Raw genomic sequence first — 25,632 nt, forward strand, 5'->3', positions numbered from 1 at the left:
CAGGGATCACAAATAGTCTAAAAAAGTGATTTGACATTTAAGAAATTCTCAGAAATGATCTAGGACTTTGTTAAATTTCAGAGAATTTTTACAGATCATTTTTAACCATCCCAGACTGTGATAAAAAAAAAAGCCTACTTGACTGGTAACACCTGGACTAAGGGCGGGCATTTAGGATCATAAGGCTTTTGGCCCATCTGTAATAAACATGACCTTGTACATCAGAGGGGAGTCTGGAACTCATGCACAAAGTGGGATAATAGGATAGGATACGCTCTGAAGAACACACTGGCTGTAACCCCAAATTTAAGATGGCTAAAGAGAAGATTTCAACAGTTTTCTTTTTTGTGGTTTCTGAGATTATCTGTCCCCATGTGGTTCACTTTCGGAATAATGACAAAAAAAAAAAAATAAAATTAGGCATACCATTGAAATCTAATTACATAGATGTAAGGATAAAAAACCCCCATCCCAGCACTAACCAACATTCTGGTTCCAAAATGAACTGTTTTTCTGAAACTGAAGCCCACTTTGTATTACAGGTTTTTTTTTCATTAAATCTAATTACATTTCTTTCTTGTGCTGGATTTTTTTTCTGAGACTTATTTGAGAGGATTTATAAACTCTTCACTTTTCAACGCACCCATATCATTACTTGCATTTTCTTCTTGTGTGATGCGCTACCTACTTAATAGACAAGGCATTTGAACAAAAAAAAAAGCAGTCCCAGAATGCAAACTCCTGGGCCTGAACTAAAATAAAATAAGAGTTGTGACTGGAAATGCATTCATATATGTAATTGAGCCTGTTTAAAGCCCCAGCATTAAGCATATGGTCACACATTTCCAGTTCCCATTCCCTCTATGAACTGCTCGTCTCCGCTACTATCACACAGCTAAAATACAGCTGCTTGCAGCTATGTAGCCAAATGATTCTGAAAACATTGCACGATTCTTAGCAAGGTGGTCCTGATGATGCCTGCTATGCATCCATAAAGCAGTACACACTGGAATCTTGCTGAAAACCTCCCCTCTTCCCCTTCCTATGGATCCTTTATCCAGTACCTATGACTCCAGAGGTTTCTGCGGATGCCATCTTTCAAAGAGGTCCTTTCTCTATAGCTAAGTTTAGGAAATATATTTTAGTTGCTGATATGCAGGGCCTCCCAGCCGGTTTATGTGGCCGAAGGAAGAATGAATGAATGAATGAATAGCACCTCTGCACAACTCAGCGTCTGAAAGGTTCTGTATAAACCCCAACTGGACGGTGGCTCACAAGAACATGCAAAGTCTGTACTGTAACTCCCAAGCTTCGTACTATTCTACGATCTACTATGTTTCTTTCTTTCCAGAAAAAGTCAAAGATCAGCTAACAAGACAGGCTGTGTGTTCATTCAGATGCCATATTGCTGTGAAACTGACAGCTTCCATTCAGCACAACTCTAAGCTCTGTTATACAACAGGGGTAGAGAGGAGGGATGTGCATGAAAACTAATTTGGCTCAGATTGTTATTTTGTTTTGGTTGCCACTTTTTTTTTTATTTCGTTTGTTTTGATTCCCAGGTTCATATGTTTCATTCATCATATCGTTGTATTCATTTCCATCAAAGTCAACGGGGGAAGCAATGCATCCTAATTTGAACTCTAACAATTTTTTTTAAATTTGTATTCCATCTTTTGTGACTATTCAGCCACTTCAAAGTGGATTACGTTCAGGTACTGTAGGCATTTCCCTTGGTTTCCTATCCAAGTTTAATGAAACTTGCAGGTAAGCATAAGCAGCAGAGGGCACAGCACTCTAAAACACCAAGAGTGGGGGGACCAGTGGCACCAACAGCCCAAGGAACCGTGCAAGGGGCAAAGCATCAGAAACGAATGATGGCACGGACATTCCGAGGCACCAAAAAAAGGGACAAAAGGCACCGACAAGTGTGACATGAACACCCCAAGGACCTGAGAGAAGAGCTAAGGGCACCAACAACAATGACATGAAGACCCGCTGAACCACTTACTTTCACACTTATAGGCAAAACTATATACATATATACTTACCTCTCGTTCCATTCTTCTGAGTGCCCATATCCTACACTGTAAATAATAGCTGGTTATTGTCTGTGTGAATCAGGTTCCATGTTCTCTCTATGTAAGCAACTACCCTTACCAAACCTCATAAATGTTAGTTCTTTGTACTTTGCTTTGGAGCCTCTTCACTGTAAAAGCGTGTGATAGTCATGGCCCGCTCTGCTGGAAATGGATGATAGGTCTGGTAACAAGGCAAGTGCATACCTTGGAGAGGCCGGGAGTTCTGGAACTGCTGTCTTCTGCCTGAAGCAGCCGCCATTCCCCACGGGTTCAGCTCTTGGTGCAGGTGACCACAGGAGTCGGGAAGGACTGAAGACCAGGACCAGAACATGAAGCAGGACTGAAGCCAAGGACCAAGGACCACAGCAGAAAGCAGGAGCATAGCCGAGGACCAAGACTGGAGCGGAACCATGGCAATAGTATAACATGGAGCAAACTCTGTATGGACTGTTGGACCAGCAAAGGTGTGTAAGACGAGAGTTTCTTATATACAGCTCTCTCTATTTGGGACACATCCAATGCTGGTCCAATAGGGAGCCTCGGGAGGCGGGTCTCTCCATAAAGATACTTCACTTTGTATTTTCTACAGAGTGCTTGCTGATTCAGAATCCCTATGGCTCCATTCCAAATCCCATGGGTCTTGAACACCCGGAGCTGCAGATTCAATTTCTGCCACCCCTGACAGAATATCCCACCCACTCCCAATAGCCCCTCCTGGGGCTCTTAATCTTGGCTTTATTGGATGTTTCTGGTAAAAGTTGGCCATGAGTTCTTTTGCAGGGACATTTTGGGCCAGTTCCCAACTGTGGTCCTAAAGGTTTCCTGTCCACCAAATAGTGAAAACAACCTCTGATATCTTTAGTATCCAAAACTACTCTTCCTGCCCCTTTCACTGTTACTGGCACTGGAGGAGGGGGCTATCTTACTGGGAAGGGACTAGGTTTATAAGGCTTCACAAGGGTCATATGGAACACTGCTTGAATGCTGAATTTGGCTGTAAGCTGAAGACTGAATTCCACTGGATTTGTTCTGGTATCAGGAATGGTCCAATAAACGGCTGCTCAAGTTTACTTAATGGTTTCTTGCTCTTTATCTGCTTTGTGGAGATCCAAACCTTGTCCCCTACTGTGAACTGTGGGGCTTCCTGGCATTTCCTATCTGCAAATTTCTTCTGTGACTTTCTAGCCTGATCCAATTCACTTTGGACATGTATATGCACCTCTATTAAGGCACTTACCCACTGTGCCCCTGCGGGAACCCTAGATTGTCAGGCCTCCAAGTGGAAGCGGGGGTAGATACCATAACTAGCAAAGAATGGTTTAGTTGCCGAGTTATTTGGGTACTTGCCAGGTACTTGTAGCCTGGATTGGCCACTGTTGGAAACAGGATGCTGGGCATGATGGACCCTTGGTCTGACCCAGTATGGCAATTTCTTATGTTCTTATATTCTTATTATATGCAAATTATGCCATAGAGAGTAACTGTACCCAGTTTATCTGTTGAAAATTACAGAAGCTGCCAAGACTCTGCTCTAGAGTCTGATTTAGCCAGTCAGATTGCGGGTGATGGAGTTGGACATCCAGGGGTTTAGTTATCTGTCACCTGAAGCATGCAACAAATTGGGTGCCTCAATAAGAGAGAATATGAGATGGCAGACCGTGGAGATGCATTATTTCTTGAACTAGCAGATCTGCTGTTTTGCGGGAAGAGGGAGAACTAGTAGTATATATTAAATGGCCATCTTAATAAATGAATCCACCACCAGCAGAATTGTGATCTTCCCTTGTGAAGATGCTAGATAGGTAATGAATTCCATTAATACCCTGGTCTCAAGGGTACTGATAATGCTAAGAATAGACTATGAGGACGATGACGTGGTATCTTGTTCTGGGCACATACTTCATACGAGATGACATACTCACTTACATCTCTCCTTTATCCTGGCCATCACAATTCACGGACAATTGGTTCTTTAGCTTTGTCGAACCAAGATGACCTGTCAATGGAGAATCATGGCAGCTCCAAAGGACTTCCAAAAGTGCAATACCCTCAGGTACATTGAGTCAATCCTTTCTATACAAGAAAGTTTCTTGCCAGTTCTAACTAGTATCCTTTTCTCCTTTTTCCAATTCCTGCAGCTGGGCCTGTGCACACTCATCATAGATTATACGTTCCCATATATTACCTCCATCAGATCAGAATTTTTGGTTCCAAAGGTGAAATTCTCTGGCCAGAGGATTGTGGTGGGAGCTTCTGGTTCCGAATATTCTTCCCCTTTTCTTCAGGACAAAGCATCTGCCTTACTATTCATGGTGCCTGGTCAATATGTTAATATGAAATCAAACCGTAAAAAGAAAAGAGACCACCTAGCTTGCCTGAAATTCAAGTTGTACATGGTCTTTAGAAATTCTAAATATTTGTAGTCTATGAAAACCTGGACCCGGTGATGGATACTTTGCAGAAGGTGACACCATTCCTTAAAGTCAGTTTTTATAACCAGGATTTCCTTGCCATAGCCATGATAGTTTTATTCAGCAGCTGTAAGCTTGCAGGAGTAGAAGACACATGAATGAAGGAGGTCTTTAGGTCCCTTCTTTTGTGATAGCATAGTCCTGATAGCCACCCACAATGCATCAGCCTCCATTATAAATGGTTGCTGTGGATCTAAGTGTACCAAGATCTGGACCTTTGTAAAAAGGTCCAGATCTTGACTGATCAAATGTCAATTGCTGTTGGATCCATATGAAAGAAGCTCCCTTCTTAAGAGCTTCCATTAGTGGAGCCATCAATTTGGAGAAGCCCAGGACAAAACATTGGTAAACGTTTGCAAACCCCACGAAGTGTTGGATTTCCTTTATATTTTTTGAGACAGGCCATTGGGCCTCTGTGTTGACCTTACTAAGGTCCATCTGTATCCCATTGGGTGAAATTATGTGTCCCAAGAATTCCACCAATCACTTGTCAAATTCATACTTCTCGAGCTTGGCATACAATTTTTATACCCATAGAATCTACTTGTCAGTAACAAATGATTTACTGAATCTTTGCTTCTCAAAGATAAGATCTTTGTTATCCCATCATCACCTTTTATTAAATTTGTACAAAACAGAAATTTTATTTTTGAGCATACTGCCATTATCTGATGCTGCTTCCTCCTTTACTTTTGAGAACCTTACTATTAGAGTTTCAAGTACAGTCTGGAACCTTGGGGTCTTTATTGACCAACAGCTTTATATGAAGCCTTATATTAGCTCTCTAGTCAAATCCTCATATGCTAAATTGATGATGTTGAGATGTTTAAAACTTATTTTGCCTGCCTTTGAATTTAAAATTGTTCTGCAAGCTTTAGTTCTTAATTCTTTGTTAATTGGTTTGCCTGTTAATTCACAAAAAGCTCTTCAGATGATACAGAACTTGGCTGCAAGACTTTTAATTGGGAAAGGACTCCAACTTTGTATATCTCCTTCTTTGTACTACTCCATTGGCTTCCAATTTTTTGGCATATAAAAGTCAAGATCTTTTTAATAGTTTTTAAACTGTTACACTTAAATGTATCTCTCTAGGCACATATTATTTTAAAATTTTATATTTCTCCCTGTGCTTTACGTTCCACCAACTGCTATTTATCGGAAGACTCAGGTCGCCATCTTGAGTTTTATTTTTTTTAATATGTCAAAGCTTTTGCAATGTGGTTATTGTTTTTCAATTTTATGAATGTTTCACATTATCCACCTTGATCTCTTGGAACACAAGTTAAAATAAATAAATAAATACATTTGTGTTTCAGGAGACATTCCAGGATGTGACAGACCCGCTGGTCATGCTCTGTTGGATCCTCGGAAAATATCAAGGTATCATCCAGATATATAACCACACTCTGATCTAGCATATCATTAAATATTCCATTCATCAGGTTTTGAAAAGTAGCAGGTGAGTTTCTTAGCTCAAACAACATCACCAGGTATTCAAAGTGGCCAGAGAATGTTCAAAACTACATCGTCGATTCATCCCCTGATCCAGCCAAGATTATATGCTCCCCTCAAATCAAGCTTAATTAATATTTGGGCCACCTGGAGGCATTCCAACAGTTCATTAATAAGAGGTTATTAATAGTTATGGCTTTCAGGGCTCAATAGTCAATACAAGGCCAAAGGGATCCATCCTTCTTTGGCATAAAGAAGATGGGCACTCCTACTGATGAAGTTGAATATCAAATAAAACCTTTCTGCAGGCTTTCCTTTAGATATTCCCAGAGGACCTTCAGTTCCAGTTCTGACAAAGAATAGATTCTTCCAAAAGTGATTCCTGCTCCTGTCAGTAAATCTATGGCAAGTCATATAGTCTATGTGTAAACTGAGTGTCAGCTCCCTTTTTTGTCAAAAAAATCTTAGTATGCCATATATTTTTCCAGCAGTTGTCCAAACCCATCAATGAGTGCCAGACAACACAGACTGCTGGATTCTCTTCATTGAACCCTACTTCCTGGGCTTCTTCATTAGTCATGCAATTCTGATGGCATCACTTGCCGGATCTTCCAATTGATGTGTGGCTCATGTCATTCCAGCCATGGAAGACAGAGAATGACTGCGAAATGTGGCACTCTGATGAGGTCAAAAACAAGAGTTTCCTGGTGGTTATGTATCTTGGTTAAAATGAGATGTTCCATCTCAGTGGTTACATACGCTTACAATAAGGTGAGCCATTGATGGTCTCTACCAGGGAGTCGCATTAGATCTCATTTTGCTGGTCTGGTCTTTTTTGCTAAAGCAAGACATTAGCTTAATCCTACGATCTCATTTATGGTGAAGCTGGTGATGGTGGGTTGGGCCCACAACGAAGGTCCACAAGTATATGGGTGTCAATCTATTACCCATGACCAACTTGCCCTCCTATGCAGGCATTCCATTGGATAGTGGCCTTACCATATGAAACAGCATGCTTTTGTGCGACATTCACAGCCGTCTTCTTTGCAGCACTGCGGCTGAGGGAACTGGTGGCATGCATCACGAAAGTCTCCGACCCTGGTGGTTTGCCCTTTCCTCAGTATCAGTCACCAGGAATCAGATGAGCCTATTGGTACAGCAATGGAAACCCGATCAAAGTGGGAAGGGCCAGTGCCTCTCCCTGATGGCTGAATCTGGACTTGTAATTTGCCCGGTCATCAATGCTGTGTTTATCTAGCAGTTTGGCTGGTCGGAGGCAACATTTCCTCATACATGAGAATCTATGCCCACTAAGCCATTTCTAATTCTCCACCGACTTTAAATGGGCACTTGAAGCTGTGGGCCGGCATGCTTGCCAATGCGGCACCCATTCTTTTCAGATAGGAGTGTCTAGTAGTGAAGCAGATTCCAGGGTCCCACTTCGAGCTATTCAGTGCCTGTGAAGATGATGAAACTGCAGTTTATATCTTACATACACAAAGATGGTAACCCCGGAAGTTCCATTATTCACTAATTAACTCCTAATTTGGTTCTCCTTTTTTCTAGGTGTTGTCAAGAAACCTAGAGTTTCTGTTTTCTGGGTCATTCTTTTATCTCCAGGATGGGGAGAGCAATGCAGTCCAACTGGCTTTAAGGACATGGGATGAAAGGAAAGTAGAACCTAAGAGAGCAATCATAGGTAAGGCTTTGTGATATATGGAAAGGTGCTGCCTTGGCAAAAGAGACTAATGCTTACATGAGGCCAGAGAACATGCTGCTGAACTGACTGGGACAGGGCATGTGGCCTCAACAGTCCTGGAAACAGCTCCTGGATCAAGGGCTAGTACAGGATACTCCCACTGAGGATGGGGAGGGGGAGAGGGAGAAGGACTTTGAAAATGGAGGCTCAACACCTGGTACCTGTTATCTTTGTTGTTAATAAAGCTGCAGCCACTTACTTTCTGTGCCTATTCTGTGAGCATCTATGTTTAAATTGGTCAGACTAATTTGGGCGCAGGTGTGTGTGTGTGTGGGGGGGGTGGGGATGAGACCTGGATGACCTGGTTAAGCGTGTATGTGAGCAGATGCTATTTATGTGCATATATGCTAAACTTTTCACACAGCTTTGAAAATTCACCCCATAGTATTTTATCGAGTCAGTTCTCATCCCATTCTCTATCATCTTGCTCACATTTACAGAACACGAAACGCAACTCCATTCTGGACTTCAAATGTCTTGTTATTTACATGTTCTTTAATTTTAATTTTTTGAATTTATATGACAAAAATTATTCATACATGCCATCTGAGATCTTATACTATAGGCAACTACTATTTTGTTTTGTGCAAATAAATTTACATAAATTATTATTGCATTTTTTTTTATCTCAGCAACAATATTCTGTTCTCAGGTAACAAATTAACTGAATGCTTAAAGCAGAAAATGAAAGAAGTATTCCTTAATTCCTTATCAGATTTAAATAAACGTTTACATTCAATATTTCCATCAAGAATGTTATTTCCAGAGGCTTTTCTTGCAGAATGAGAACAAGAGAACCATTTCTAGGGAGTTTTCCTTGAAGCAGGCAACAGAGTGGATTACTATACTACTTCACCGAATGTTGTCTTTTTTGGCTCCTTGTACACTATGCTATAAATACTCGTTAGTGGAGGCCAAAAACACAGAATGCAACAATCAAAATGTGTCAGCTGGACAGCTACTGCTGGTCAGACAAACTGTTTCTGTTACACAAGATCCACATATAAGCTCAGTAAAATAAGATCACTTTATTGCATAATTTGAATTATATGTTAGTTTTTATTAATTGGAAACAAATTCCAGCCAGCTCAGGATATTTCACTTTCATGTTAAACAGTTGATTCAGCGCTGGAGGCTCAAGCTCTCCTCTGACAAACAGTGACCATGAAGCGGGATTTCCTGACGGTCTCCCGCCGCAGCAGTACTTGCAGGAGGAAGCTCTCGCGTGACACACTGGTTTAAGTCTGCACTCTTTATTCCAGAAGGGAGCACCAATTTAAAGTTTAACTCCAGTCCCAGGGACGCCAGTACACAGATTGGCGATGGCTGTCCACTGATTAGCATGTCCTGCTTTGTCTTGGGCATGCTTGACCAGCCTGATTAGGGTTCAATTAGCGCCTACCATTCTACAGCACAGTGGTTTCCATGTGGAGTTTTGGAATCCTGTTGGGTCGCCTTTCCTGACCCCCTGATATTTATGTGAGGTTATCCACCCTTCATATACAAGGTCAACTCAGCACCTTGTGCTCTCTTGGTGCTGCCTTGACTTTATATCCCCAAGGGTTCCCCCTGAGGAAGCCAATTTTGGCAAAACAGGGCCTTGTAGAGAACTATACTTTTATACCCTGGAAATCTGATCCTAATAGAAGGGAGATTAGTGTCTAATTGTTTCATTTGTTTCAAGCCTACGCTACTTTTGCAATGAGTCTAACCGTTTCACTTGTATCAAGTTTGTGACACTGTTGTAGCTTACATTTAACTGATAGATTGTTATGTGCAATTGTTTCTTTGTATTAAGCTGGGGATATTTTTATAGCTTATATTTAACTGAGTAAATGTCCTAGTTATTTTAGTCAGAGAATGCTTTTGTAATTGAATACAACCTGAGGTGTATTTGTCTTTGTTTCACACAGAAGCTCATTTATTTTATGCAATAGCATGATAGCTGTCAATAAAGAATTTTTAATTTTGTAAAAATGCATATTCATTTTGTGGATTAGTGCTTCTTTTGCCTTGTGGGAATTTCCTTGCTATATTGAGTGAGGACTTCATATACATATTTACATTGCCTAGGTTCTTGTAGTTGCTATATATATATATATATCTTTGGCTGATTTCACTGTGCATTCAAACTTCAAAAAGATATTTAGAGCAGCCTGAGAAGAAGAAATTTGCTTATGAAGGAAGTGAAGTCATGGAGAAAGCCTACACTCTCCATTAAAGAGCTCAACTCAGCCTGAACCTCATTCCACTAGCTATGTCCACCCCAAATACATTTGCTATTGCTCAGGGCAGAAGTAACTGTATGGCCTCTCTTTAGCCCAAATATCACTGTTTCTTATGGGAGGAAAAATGCATTTCTTTTCTTCTCATTTCATTTCTCCATTCTTATATTTTGCAACTTCCAATCCAGTTGTCCACTGTGGATTACATAATAAACATTCATTGCAAACCCTGGCAATGGGCAACATGCACACATTTTTTTACTCTAATCCATGACATGAATTGAGGCCCAAAAAAGTAATTCAGGAAAATGTTTTTTAAAAGTCCCGCCTCGGTACCATTTCTCACCACTGTGAAGAAGACGGTCCTGCTGTCAATATCGCTGTATTTGACCCAAACTTTGTGTGACAGGACTAGCTGCAGCAGTGAGGGTGGTCACTTGGCACAACTGAAACACATTCAGTGCCCAAATTTCAAAAGTAACTGCAGAAAAGGGATACAAAGAGGGTAGTGGTTTTCTTAGCATTCAGCATAACTAAGACAGAGATAGTAAGGATGGCCATCGTGATTCTGTGTTTCTAGACCACCTTTTCGATTTTAGCTGAAGCCAGGTTACAGTATTTTTCCAGCTCCTGCCCGACAGAGCTCACGGTCTAACTGGGAGATGCATCAAGCCTCAGTCGTGCTCTAGCGAGCCCTAAACAGCGTATATTGTGCGATCTGCTTGATATTTAGCATGTTCCCACACGATTACTCTCCCCTATTACAATGACCTTCTTGGCATGCGATTTGCACGCATGAATAATGCAAATACATGCCACAGGAGGTCATTAAGAGGCAATTTAATACAAATATTGCATCGTAGTTGACTGAGAAAGTGGTCGGCAGGGATAAAGTTGCTCCTCTTTGAAATGCGGTAAATGTGAGGCGGGAGCCTCGGGAAGCTGATGAGGGTCCCCCCAGGCTGCCACCTCACATTTGGAGTGCCAGCCCCCCCCCCCCCCCAAAAAAAAACCTATGGATTGAGAAAAGGTTGAATGGGGGTTAGGGCTGACCCCCAGCTCAATCTGGGGCTGTCACTCGAGGTGGGCCTGATTGCCCAAAGCAAGATAAAAAGACAAATGTAGCCACGTGGGTGGCAGCAATGATCGCAGCCTCCCCGTGCCTACCCCCCCCCCAAAGGTGCAATAAAAGTCAACGCCTCCCCTTTCCCTCCCCCCAAAGGTTAAACTAATTGGGGGTCAATGGCCCCCAAGTCCCTCTTCCCCTCCTCCCAAAGGTAAAATAAAATTCATAGCAGACCTCAGGTCCCCTCCCCCACAAAGTTAAAATATAAGCATTGAGCTTCAAGTGCCCCAGATCCCCCCCCACCCGACCTCCCTCCCACACTCCCCCAAACCTTTAGAAGGATCTTAAGTTCCCTCAATAGGGCCAAGCCCGCCCTTGCACCCAGCCCAGTTGGCGCCATGTGATTGGGGCAAGGTCTGGGTTTCACACCCAGGCCTTTAGGGGGAGGGGGCCCAAAACCTGCTGTGGATTTTATTTTACCTTTGGGAGGGATGAGGGAGAGGGGGGTTAAGGGGGCCACTTAAGCCCAATGAGGGGAGGTCGGGGGGGGGGGGCTTTGTCTTTTATTGTATCTTTGGGGGGTACAGGCTGTCGCCATACCTTTGTCTATTTTTTTTTACTTTTGGGTAGTCAGGGCTGTTTCAAATGGTGGCCCTGGGTTTAGCTGGGTCAGTCCTGACCCTCGCTCACACTATTTTTTTTTTTGGTGGGCTTATTATTCAGCAGCAGGCCCTTTAAGATGATGGCGGTACCTTGAGGTTGCGGTCGCCATCACGCTTAAGGGCCACTTGCCACTTTCTTTCGTCCCACGGTGTTTGGCCATGAGATTGAAAGAACGCACCGTAGAGCTGTGATATTTTTTCGGGGAGGGGCTCCACTATCACAGCAATACCCCCTCGCCGTAGTGGGACCCCTCCCCTTGAAAACAAATTGCGGCTTGATCTAACTGGACCTAACACGGAAGCTTTAAAATGAGCACATGTGCGCCCATCTACACACAAATGTGGGTGCGAGCTCACATGTGCTAGAATGTTATACTGTCCACACACGTGCATGCACATTATATAAAATATGTGTATGTTTGCTCCTAATTCTAAACAATAATATGAGGAAATGTTATTCGTGTACTTTCTTTAGTACTTGGCTTTTACCTGCGTAAGTGAGCATAGTTTATGACGTGCGCACGAAGGAGATTACCAGGTTTAGCAATTAGGCCACCAGTTTACCAGGGTCATCCAGACCCCTCGGATTCTTCAATCTCCATTCCCCCCCATTTTACCCAGACCCCCTCACCCAGTCAGTTTTTGACTATGAAGAGTTTTATTCTGATTTATACCTGATAAGGAGCAGAAGTTAATACACGCAGGTAACAGCCCTATGCGTGCCGTATTCGCAAGTTATCAAATGTGATTTATGCATGTAAATGTTGGACCCGTTCCAGAATGTCCCTGACCTGCCCCAAATCTGCCCCTTTTTTACACAAGCAAAGTTATTTGCGCAGCAGTACTAACTCACACATGTACTAGGTTTATAAAATAGCGGTAGCGGGATCACGTGGTGCTGTGAAGGTGAAAGAATGCCATTTCTTGAATGATCAGTAACTCTGTTATTGGAAAGTCGGTATAGAAAAATGCTAAATAAATAAATAAATTTCCCTTCTCGGCTCTCCTTCAGGCTAACCCACCCCCATCACTGCAATAATTAACAGCAAATTTTTTATTTGGAGTGGGGACTAATGGTAATTATAATGGCTGTGAGCTGTTGTGGAACGCATGCCACGGTAAAGGCAAAAAAAGAAAGAGAGAAAGAAAAATCCAAATCACCAGAATCTTATATGGTGGAGGAGGCCGCAAATTTGAAATCCTTCCCTTCTAAGTTAGCGGGGATTGCAGAAATGAAGGTGGCTGTTATGGAAGCCCTGAACCCGAACTACAAACAATTTTTAATAAGTTGGAGGAGGTTTCTGAAACTGAATGGCTTTGAAAGGCGTTTCGCTGAAGTCAAGCAGAGAGTGTCGGATACCCAAGATGGCCTCCTTTCGGCTTAGACTGAAATTTCCACTTTGAAATCGGTCACAAAGAAACAATCCAAGTGGCTTGAGGATCTGGAAAATAAATCTCGCTGGGACAATCTTAGATTTATCAGGTTGCCTGAATCGTTAGATCAGGATCTACAGATTTTTTTTGGAGTCTTGGATTAGTACTGAACTGGGGCTCTAAGAGAAGAATGGAAAACTGAGATTTGAACCAGCTAGGCCCCAAAACAGCAAGTTCTGAGAGACCGCACGATTTTGCTCATAAAATTGAGATACTACAAATGCTTCGATCTGGAAAATAACTGAGTTACAGTAATAAGAAGATCTTGGTATTTCAAGATTATTCTACTGAGCTCTCAGTGTAAAGACGAGCTTTTGCGCCTTTGTGCTCCAAGCTTTATGATATGGGCAAGGGTGTTAGATGATTTTCCTGTGTATCCAAAGCCCAAATGTTTGTCGCAGAACTGGCGGCTGTCAAGACCACGAGTCAACATTATTTTTGAAAATACGTGAGCCAAGAAAGAACAGTTTCGGCTTTGGCCGGTTTCTTAAGTAACTGGGGCTTTAGAACAAGAGTGCCGGAGTTTGGTGATGACAGTCTGCACCCTATGCTATTTGACTACCCGGCTTTGTGGCTGCTAATTTCGCTTCATGTTTTCACTCAATGGTTGAGCATTTCTGTTGTATTAACTTTATAATACTGTTTCATTCCTAGAGATCAGTTGATCTTGCTGTTAAGAATGATTTTATTTTTTGAAGATTCAGCTAAAGGTGATTGTGGGTGGAGGGGGGAGCCGTGGGCATGGTGAGTGATCTCTATTGGTAACCTATAGGGAATTTAATAGGAATTGAGGTTGGGGATAGAGGTGGGCAGTCTTTTCAGGTCAATTTTTACAGAATCAGCTATTGTTTTGTTTGGGTTTGTTTTTTTTTTGCAATAATGGCAGAATTGCTACTGAAGGGTCTCTTTGTAAGATGGGGACTTCTGCTGGGAGGGTCGCCAGCATGTTTTGCTAGGTCTCATCTGATGTTGCTAAACTCTTGATGGGGAGATGGATAAATGCTATTGAAAAGGGTTAAAGTAGTTTCCTGGAATGTCTGTGGGATAAATTCAGTTGTTAAATGAACTAAAATTCTAACCTCCATGAAAAAGAAAACAGTGGATTTGGGGTTGTTTTCTTTTTTTTTTTTTTTTACAAGAAATCCATTTGAGTGATTCAGAACAGTGGCTCTCAACCTTTCGGGACCCACCTGGCAGATGATGCTTCCGGGCGTGATTCACTGAACAGTTGACCATCTCGGGGGTAAATGTAAACATATAATCTGCATTCACAGGAATCCGCCCCCGCCCCGGTGATCCCCAAATAATGGGTGCAGAGCAGAACTAGGATATTTCAAATACAACTCGCTATAAAAAAAAGATATTCTGATTCTGGGGCTCTCTCAGTAACAGAAACACAAGCTCCCTTACTACCAGGCGCAATACAAAATACAAAACCTGAAAAAAAATAACTTTAAGCACATGTGTAGCAAACCTTCATACCACTGCAACACTAATTCCAAGAACTCAAACAGCAATGGCCCTTCCTATCAAAAGGCAGCAGTGCAGCACCAATGCATGTCCTATTGAGAATGAGAGAAAGCAACAAAGAAGATTGATACAAACCCCTACTACTAGTAAAATACCTCACCCCAGTCACACATACAGGTCCGACCTTCACCAAATACAGAATAAAAGACCACAAATTACAAATGTGGAGACAAAAATTGGAATGGAAACCTCAAAAAGCCCCTCTGCATGCAGTGCAAAACTGGAGAGCAAGGAACAGAAATACAAATCCTCCTACACTAAGGAAAGTACAAAGATAGAAGAAATGCACATTCCCAAAACGGACATATGATGGCTCTTGCACCCCGTCACTCCCCTTCCATGCCTCCAGCATCCTTCACTTCTCCCAATTACTCCCTTTCAATCATCCGCTGACACTCACATCCCTGCCCAGCATTCCTGACCCCCCACATCCTCTTCCCTGTGCTCCCTCTCTCCCCTGCTTGTCTCTCCCTGCCTACCCAGCTACCCCACCCCCCTGTTTCCCACCCCTTCCCGCTCAGCAGCCCCCACACTCCCTCTCCGTTCCTCCTTCATCTTCCCAGCATCTCCAACCTCAGATCAGCAGCAGCATCACTCCCAGACTCAGCAGGGGAAGATAAAGTTTGCATCCCCGTCAGGCCCAGAACAGCAGGAGCTGGCAACGTCTCACTCTGATCTGGGTGAAGGAGGAAACGGCCTCCCACTGGGCCAGAAAGAAGAGAAGGAAGTGAGAGGAGCCTCCCATCAGGCCCAATGTAAGAGAAGTCAACCAACTCCCACCCGGGCTGATAAGGAGGCAGCCATCTGCTGGCCCTGCGACACTTCCCTGACCTCCCGACACACCTGCTGAGAACCACTGATTTAGAACCGTAAAGCTGAAAAGGAATTGGGTGGGCACAGTTCATTTTGCATCAGCAACTACTAGATCTGCTGGGGTGGCGATTCTCATACATAAAAAATTGTCAATAACTATTCAGCAACAAATTAAAGATCCAAATGGGAGATATTTGATTTTGGGGGGCAGTTTTTGGTCACAAACCTTTAGTCCTTTGCAATATATATGCCCCAAATACTTATGATCACACTTTTTTTCATGGTCTCTATAATTAGTTACTTCCCTATGTAGATAAAGGTTTAATTTTGGGACAAGATTTTAATATTGCTAATGACTCAACAGCTAAGGGTGATAAGCGTTCTGTTAGTAGAGGCATTGTTTTTTTGGAAGAAACTTTACATTTAACGGATGCATGATGGGTGCTTCATCCGTGTGAAAAGGACTTCATGCACCTGTCAAGGGCTCAAACCACCTATTCCAGGTTGGATTACATCCTTGCTGGTAAAGAAATATTTTCTGGGGTTATTGATGCCGGCAGTGATGTTATTTCGATTTCAGATCATGCCCCTGTTTGGATCACTTTCACATTTCGTGTTGAAGATCATTTGGTAAAGAGCTGGTGTTTCACTTACTATTTAGCAATAGATCTACAATTTCAAGATTATTTAACAAAGAAATGGAAAGATTAACTTACCCATAATGGTGTTCTTGTGATTGATCCTATGTTGTTTTGGTATGCTGCTAAGGTGTTGTTAAGGGCCAATATTATATCTTATGTGGTTCATAGGAGGACAGCTCTTGACAAGCGGCTGCTGCAATTGGAGATCCAGCTTAAGAAAGCTAAACATTCTCTGTTACTGTCTAATAATCTCGTAAATAGAGAATATTATCTAGCAATACAAGTCGTGATAAACTCATTTATTCACCAACATACTAAAAAGAGTATTGTATATTATAAGTTCGACTTTATCAGTTTAGTAATAAGGCAGGGAAACTTCTGGCAAATGTGATTAGGACTAATCGGGGATCTAAATATGTCTCTGCCTTATGGACTAAAAGAGGTCAGCTAACAAATTATAATCAGGAAATTCTTAAGTGCTTTCAGAATTTTTATGCTGACCTTTATTCCTCAGAGGGCTGGGATGAGGAGAAATGTATGGCTTTCTGTGAAAAGCTTAGGCTACCTACATTTGTGGATGAACAGATGATGTGGCTGAATAGACCAATTACTAGCGAGGAGATTGCAGTGGGCATTCGCCAAGCTAAACACTTAAAGCGCCTGGTCCAGATGGATATAGTGCAGAATGTTTTTAAGATCCTTCTAGACTCACTGACTGCCCCTTTGAGCTTGGTCTACAATGCTTTGATAGACAAGGGTGAATATCCCGCGCACGTTAACATGGCTCAGATAACTGTTATACCTAAATCCGGGAAGGATCCAATTTCCCCTGCCTCATATCAGCCTATTTCCCTTTTAAATTTTGATCTAAAGCTGTTTTCTAAAATATTGGCGGACTGCTTTGTGGTGCTTCTTCTCAAAATAATTTCCACCTTTCTTAATGTGTGGAATACATATGGACTGCGCCTCTAGGATTGTATTTTTAAACAATGTCCAAGCCTGTTGAACACTTTTATTTTTTTTATTTATTTATTTTTTATTTTTTATATACCGCAGTATGTAAAAATATACATCACCGCGGTTTACAATTAACAATAATTAGCAACAGGCTTTACAGATAACAGGTATAAAAGATAACAGGCAGTACAGACAATAACCATAAAGTAATATCATGTTTTACATAAAAATGCTTTCGAAAGTAACTAAAATTATTTACGAAACAACACAACAACCTTAGAGCATAGAATTCAATAATAGAGCTGAAAGTAACCACAGGAACTAAAATTGAACAAAGGAATATTCTATTATTTTGGAACTAATTGAAAGATCATAATCAGGGAAGGTGCGGGAGAACAGGGAGAGGATTAACTTTTGGGGGAAAAATATAGTGTCGTAGGGACAAGGCGCAGGGAGTTAAAGCGGGTAGAATATTAATTGGCATTTCGGTTTAATTGGATCTCATAGTGTGAAAGGCTTGTTCAAACAACCACGTTTTGAGTCCTTGCTTGAATTTTTTATGGCAGTGTTCCAGACGCAGGTCAGTGGGCATCTTGTTCCATAAGTTAATTCCAGCTATGGAGAAAGCGCGGTCTCTAGTGGTAACGTGTTTGATATGTTTCATTGGTGCAGAAGCAAGTTTAGCTTGATGGATATTTCTTATTGGTCTCTTAGAGGTACGAAAAACGAAATGCTCCGAGAACCATTGCATTTCTTGGTTATGGACCGACTTATGAATAAGGGAGAGTACTTTAAAGATGATCCTAGATGCTACAGGCAGCCAATGCAGGAACATGAGAGCAGGTGTAATGTGCTCATGGTGGCGGGTATTAGTGATTAATCGTGCTGCTGCGTTCTGTAGCATCTGTAATGGTTGAATAGAGTTTTTAGGGAGACCTAAAAGTAAAGCGTTACAATAGTCAATTTTCGGCAGTATGGTAGCTTGCAACACAGTCCGGAAGTCTTGTGGATGTAGGAGTGGTTTAATTCTTTTTAGAGTATGAAGTTTGAAAAAACCATTTTTGATAGTGGCCGAGATGAATTTCTTTAAGGAAAAATGGTTGTCAATTATGATGCCAAGGCTGCGGACATGCTGTAGTTGGGGAAGGACTGAAGTTGTGAGATGGGAGGAGTTAGAGGAGATGTTATTGTGTGGCGTGATGACAATGAGTTCAGTTTTGGACGTGTTTATTGCTAGGAAGTTTTCTGTGAGAAGCTTTTTTATTTCAGCCAGGGCTGATTCCCAAGTTTTCAGTGCATTAGAGAGGGAATCGTTGATAGGAATGAGAATCTGAACGTCATCAGCATATATGAAATGACGGAGATTCAGTTTTGCTAGGAGTCGACAGAGCGGAGATAGGTAAATATTGAACAGAGTTGATGACAGCGAAGAACCTTGTGGTACACCTTGTAGAAGATTTCTGGGTTTAGATATTTGGGATCCTAACTTGACACTGTATGTCCTGTCTTTCAGGAAAGATTGTATCCAGTATAACGCGGTGCCAGTGATGCCGATTTGAGAGAGGAGGGTCAGGAGGATATTATGATTGACAGTATCAAATGCCGAGGAAATATCAAGTAGGGCAAGAATGTATGATTGACCAGAATCTAGTGTTTTTAGAATAGAGTCTGAAAGGGATACTAGAAGCGTTTCAGTGCTATGGTTCTTACAGAAACCATATTGTGACAGGAAGAGTAATCGGTTATCGTCTAGATAGTCAGTGAGTTTAACCTTGCAGCTGCACCTTTCAATTTTTTTCTAACTATTTTGTTCATTTTATCAAAGTTTCCCTTTTGAAAGTTTAGTGTTAGAGCTGCAGATTTACTTATTGTCCCCCTTCCAGTTATTAGTTTAAATTTGATCATGTTATGATCACTGTTGCCAAGTGGCCCCACCACCGTTACCTCTCTCACCAAATCCTGCGTTCCACTAAGAATTAAATCTAAAATAGCTCCCTCTCTTGTTGGTTCCTGAACCAATTGCTCCATGAAGCAATCATTTATTATATCCAGGAACTTTATGTCTCTAGCAAGTACTGATGTTACATTTACCCAGTCAATATTGGGGTACTTGAAATCTCCCATTATTATTGCACTGCCAAATTGGTTTGCTTCCCTGATTTCTCTTAGCATTTCATCATGTCTGACCATTTTGTCCAGGTGGACGGTAGTATACTCCTATCACTATACTCTTACCCAACACACATGGGATTTCTACCCATATAGATTCTACTGAGCATTTAGTCTCTTGTATGATCTTTATCCTGTTGGACTCTATACCCTCCCGGACATAAAGTGCCACACCCCCACCAAGTTGATCCTCCCTATAGTTGCGATATAATTTGTACCCTGATATAGCACTGTCCCATTGGTTATCCTCCTTCCACCAAGTCTCTGTGATGCCAATTATGTCAATCTCATCATTTGCTGCTATACACTCTAACTCTCCCATCTTACTTCTTAGACTTCTGGCATTGGCATACAGACATTTCAAAGTGTGTTTTTTGTTTGTTTTAACAACCTGCTTTTCAGTTGTTTGGGATAATTCGGAAATTATTAACTTCGGTGATTTTTTACATATAGGCACATGGACTATGTTTGCTTTTAATGGAACCTCTCTGTTGGGTTGCCCTAACTCTCCTGTTTAATTAGTATCCTTCAAGGATACATTTCTCCGAACCATGCACTGCTGAGTGACTATCGGCTTTCCCCCTTGTTCTAGTTTAAAAGCTGCTCTATCTCCTTTTTGAAAGTTAGGGCCAGCAGCTTGGTTCCACTCTGGTTAAGGTGGAGCCCATCCTTTCGGAAAAGTCTCCCTTTTCCCCAAAAGTTTCCCCAGTTCCTTACATAGCTGAATCCCTCTTCCCTGCACCATCGTCTCATCCACGCATTTTTCCAAAATGGCTTTCTGTACTTTAAAATCTCCCTATGCAGTTGAAGCAAAGAGATTAAAAAAAGCATCTGGATTCTCTCTTGTGGAAATGTATTTGGAAGGGAAAGAAATCTAGGATTCACTTGGCATGGCTAAAAAGGGAGTGGCTCAGGAAAGTATGGGGTTTCCTGATTTAGAGAATTATAACCTTGCCAGTGTCTGAGAAATCATGCTACGTAAACCTTCAAGGGGAGAAAGCTTTGGTGGCTCCCCTTGATTTGCCTTATATCCTCTATCCACAGCCAAAACAGCTTCCAAAATTACATTTAAATTTCTCCTTTAAGGTTAGCGAAGCTTCTGCAAACACTGGGTCATGGTTTTACTCCTGGAACTTATTCAAAGGGGTTCATTTATGGGCAAATAGAGGAATTACTCAATTGACTCATGTATTGGATGAGGGGGGCAGATGTTATTCTTTTTTCTTACCTACAACTATGATTTAAATTCATCAATCATTGACCTTTATGAAGATTTTTTTTTCTTTTTGGCGACTTTAAATGTCTGTCTTTTCCAAAATTACATAAAGCTCTCAGGAAGCTCACTGAAGAAGATAATTGCCAAGTATCAGCTGATAGGGAAGGGGCTTTTATTTTAGGGAAATGCAATATACATTTCTCAGACAGGCCTATGTATCCCAACAATTAGCCTTTAAAACTTATACCTCTCATTCTGAGATATGTGAAAAATGTAATCAAAATGTTAGTAATGTATCCCACACCTTTTGGACAAGTCCGCTGATTAAAAACATTTTGGGGCAAACTTGTTACATACCTGGAGGAGTTGCTAGAAGTAAACATTCCTCTTAATCCATCCATCATGCTTTTTTCTAGCTTTCCACCTTTGGTTATTCGGAGAATGGGTAACCAGCTGCTGATAAATAAAGCTTGTGCACTGGGGGAAAAACTAATTTTAATGAACTGGAGAGGTAAAGATGGTAAGTTGTTTTGGCACAGAGAAATTTATTGCATAACATGATGCAGATGGTTAATATGGTATCTCAATTTTCATTTAAAATATGAAAATTGTTTCTGGCAAGATGAGAAAAATATATTTAAACACTTTCACATCATGCCCGCAGTTTAGTTCTTAATACCTGACGGCCAAATTTTAAATCCCCCCCACGCACAAAAAAAAAACCGGGGGTTATACATGTGGCTGGGCCTTGCGCGGTCTGCGAGCATCTTCAAAGGGGCCCAGCCACGCACGTAACCCCCATTACTCACCGAACTGCCAGGCCCAGATAAAGGGGGGCAGTCCGGGGGGGCAAGGCAGGGCTGGAGGCAGCTGGTACAGTGGCCATTTGCCATTTGCCGCTGTACCGGGGAAGGGCATCCAGGCGCACACAAGTTGCTACTGCTCCGTTGGGGAGAAGAAGGGAATGGGAAGGGAGCTTAAGATAGTGGGTAGGGAAGTCTGCTCCTTAATTGGAGCGGACTGGGAGGGAACTGGGGAAGGCCTCGATGCATTGCTGTGCAGAAACTGCAATTATCTACCCCCCTTGTGTGCGCCGCACACACAATTGCACGCGGATTACATAATCCACCACGCATGTGCGCACACTGCTCATACTTTATAGCATGCGCGCAGCCGTGCGTGCGTTATAAAATACGCGCGTCCATTTGCACGCGCCGGGTCCCAGGCGCACATGAACGTGCGCGTGTGTCTTTAAAAATCTACTCCTGAGTAACTTTTTTAAAGCTTGCTCCTAGACGGCGCTTTTGTGTCTTATGTTTAAAAGTCCATTGTTATCCCATTTTTAAAATTCTTATATTTTCATGGAAAGATAACATAAGAGTACTAGGTGACAATCATACTCGTTGATTCTGTAATTATGGTACATTAATTTCTGTTTTGGAAAGAATGGAGGGGGATTAGGAGGGAAAGTTTTACTTCGTGATGAGGTTCACATGTTGGGGGTGATATTGGATTATGTGTTGTTGTTTTCTTTTGTTGGATACTGGTGTACGAGTGATGATCGCTTTGTTTCTTTTTTTTTTCTGCCTCATCTTTCAATATGTTATTGGGCTTTATTGTATGACACTTGGAAAAATTGTTAATTAAGTGTTTTGCTTGGTGTACTTAAGAGACCACTATACACTGAATATTGGATTATGTGTTCTTCTTAATAAAATGTTTCCACATAAAATAACGGAGTGTGAATAAGTGCTACTTGTGTGCACATCTACTATTTTATTGCACACATCTCTTTTAAAATTTACCTTTAAGTAGAAACCTGAAACAATGAAGATACTTACCCAAAGTCACAAGGAACGCCTTTGGAAGAAGTAGAATTTGAAGATCGATTTCCCTGGTTCACAGTTCATTGTCCTAACCACTAGACCACTATTGGGGAGGCGCTGATTGCTGCTATTGGCACTGAAGCCCATTCTGCTGCCTCCTCTGTGCAGGACCCGTGGGCTTCCACTTTCTCCATGATCTCGTACATTGTGAGATCCGCATAGAGAAAGTGCTATTCTTGCACATTCCCAAAGATTACATGTGCCAATCAGTAAAAAGTAATTTATTTATTTTTTTTACCTTTGCTGTCTGATCTTAGTTTTCTAATCGGTTGGTCACAGGCTTTTTTGTTCCACCTCCCCTTTCTTATTTTTTTGCCAATTCCTTTCATATTGTCTTTTTTTTCTATTTCTTTTTTCTCCATCTATCTTCTTCCCTCAAACTTACAGTCAGGTTCCCATTCTCACATGCTTTCTCTCTCTCTCACATACACACAGGCTCTCACTCTCACATGCTCTCTCTCATACAATCATTCATACACAGTCTCTCTCTTGCACATGCTGACTGACTCTCACACACCTAGGCTCTCTCTCTCACTTCCACATGCTGTCTTGCTCAAGCACAGACTCTCACTGTCACATGCTCTCTCTCATACAATCATTCATACACACAGGCTCTCACTGTCACATGCTGTCTCTCTCACACACACACAGGCTCTCACATGCTGTCTCTGCAAACATTCAGGTCCTTACTCCCACACACAATCTCTCAACTCATCTCATACACGCACTCTACGGGCCCTCAGCCTCTCTACCTCTGGGCCTCCTCTTCACGGGTCGCTGCAGGATGGGCTCTACGGCGGCCCTGATCTTCTCGGGCCAATCGGCGGCAGCGGCGGCCCTGATCTTCTCGGGCCGATCCGCGGCAGCGGCGGCCCTGATCTTCTCGGGCCGATCCGAGGTGGGGACCCTGCTACCGGGCCTCCTCCTCTTCTTAGCTCGCTGCAACAATGCTGCTCCTCTTCTGCACTCGGCTGATGCTCCACCTCCTTCCGGGGCCACGTGGGCAGGAAGGAGGTGGAGCACCTGCACGTTTAAACGTGACCTTTTTCTTCGGGCCGTGGTGACGTGAGCTCCACCACGGCCCTGCCGATCTTCCTGCTGTGTGTCTCCGGCACACAGCCCAGCCCAGCGAAACTTCACTGCTCAGCAGCCAGTGGGATGAGGTCCACCGGCGGCCGCATTGGCTCCCACTTCCTGGTGTGTCACATGCACCGGGCTTAGGCGACACACTAAAGTGTCGCGACACACACTTTGGAAAGCTCTGCAATATGGGGTAGATTTTAAAAGGTTGCGCGTGGGCGAAAATGTGCGCTACATGGCACCTTGCATGCGCCGAGCCGCACAGCCTTCCCTCGATCCATCCCAGGCCACTCCGAAATCGGAGCAGCCTCGGAAGGAACTTCCCTACCCCCCACCCCACCTTCCCTTCCCTTCCCCTACCTCCCCTGCCCTTTCCTCCCTACCTTTTCTTTTTTCTATCTCCAAACTTACTTCAGCCCTGGGGCTGAAGTTGTGCGCGCCAGCCAACTGCCGACGCGCGATCCCCGGCACAGCAGCAAATATGGCCGCTGTGCCAGAAGCCTGACCCCTCCCACCCTGGACCGCCCCACCCATGCCCTGCCCCCTCCCTTTTTTGTAAGCCCCGGGATTTACACGCGTCCCGGGGCTTTACGTGCGTCACCGGGCCCTTTTAAAATATGCCCGGCGTGCATAACCTTTTGAAAATTCAGCCCTATTTGTGTTCCCCAATGTTTTCCCTGCCGAAAGAGGTAGCCAGAGGGCAAAATGTAGAGGTAGACACTGATGAGGAAGCTTAGGAGGGTGGAACATCATGAAAAGCTGAGACTGTGTCCCAGTACTTCAGCTAAAGGGCTCTGGAAAATTTGTGATGTACAAGTGCTGTGAAGAGAAAGTTGATAAGAAGTTGTCTTGTACAAGACATTTGTACAGTTGTTCCGCTGTGACGGTGCTTCGTTGTCTTTTTTTTCAGGAGCTTCTCTATGGAAGGTGCCCCAGGATGTGCCATGTAGCAAATGATAAGGCACCTTTTCCTTCTGACTCTACTTTTGCAATGCTATTCTGCTCTGGTTTAATCAGCGCTGTCAGGCCACCCTTACTTTAGAAAAGTGGAGTGGTACTAATCATCCTGGAAAAGTAATCTTGAAAATCTGAATCAGACAGGTTATCCCTTTATAACCAGGGCAGCTCTTAATCTAATATAATGAAGGCAGAGATGATTTTGTCGACATGTTTGCTTGTAAAACCTGCAGAGCAGGTTTAATGTCCAATAGTAAACATGATTTCACACGGGTTAAAATGCGGTTATTTACCCCCATTAAATCCTATGAAGCTGAGGTGAATAAACGTTTCAGACAACATGCAAAAGAGGCAGCATGGGGACTGAGATTTGAGCAGGCCTTTTCAGATTCTTGTCCTTAGTTCACATTGACATCCCAACTTGTACATGCTTGGTTTGGTTTCTCTGCCCTTTTTTTTTTTTTTTTTTAATAAGGGACCAACATTATGATGGTGACTTTATACATCGAAAAAGATAATGGGACTCATGCATGGGGAACTGAGGCAATTAATGTATTCTGTAGTTTGGAGCATACAATTCACATCTATTTAGGCATCTTAGCAGGCTCTGTTTTGGGAATAAATCTACAAAATATTTACTTGCAAACTGGTAGATGAGTTATTTGCCTCAGCCTCCATTCAAGCCTCAAAATATTTGTCTTTGGTTGGATAGTGGATAATGCTGATGAGCCTTGGCAACTTAACTTCAGCCCCAGGGCTGAAGTTAAGTTTTGAAATAAAAAAAAAGAAGTCATCAAAGGCAGGGGAGAAAGGGCGGGGGAGGTAGGAGAAGGGAAGGGAAGGTGGGGTGGAGGGGGTAGGGGGTAGGGAAGTTCCCTCCGAGGCCACTCTGATTTCGGAGCGGCCTGGGAGGGAACAGGGGAAGGCAGCGCGGCTCAGAGCGGGCTCGGCGCATGCAAGTTGCACAATTGTGCACCCCCCTTGCACGTGCCGACCCCAGATTTTATAACATGCACACGCATGTTATAAAATCGGCCGTACATGTGTGCGCACCAGGTAGCGCGCGCATATGTAGGCCACGCACTCTTTATTAAAATCTACCCCTAAATGTTCTGAATTCCATGTAAGTATTGTATACTGCTTGTGACAGTGCTCTGTATCTTATTTATATTGGGGTAGATTTTAAACGGTTGCGCGTGGGCGCGCGCAAGTTATAAAATCCGGGGTCAGCGA

General features: G+C 42.7%; 1 protein-coding gene across 2 annotated transcripts in view; it reads right to left on the reverse strand.

Annotated features, from left to right (window-relative positions):
- Window positions 1–25,632, reverse strand: part of FOXN3 (forkhead box N3) — a 645,757-nt gene that overhangs the window by 328,837 nt on the left and 291,288 nt on the right. The window lies entirely within an intron of this gene.

This window comes from Rhinatrema bivittatum, chromosome 4 (genome assembly GCF_901001135.1).
Source record: "Rhinatrema bivittatum chromosome 4, aRhiBiv1.1, whole genome shotgun sequence".
Classification (NCBI taxonomy): Eukaryota; Metazoa; Chordata; class Amphibia; order Gymnophiona; family Rhinatrematidae; genus Rhinatrema; species Rhinatrema bivittatum.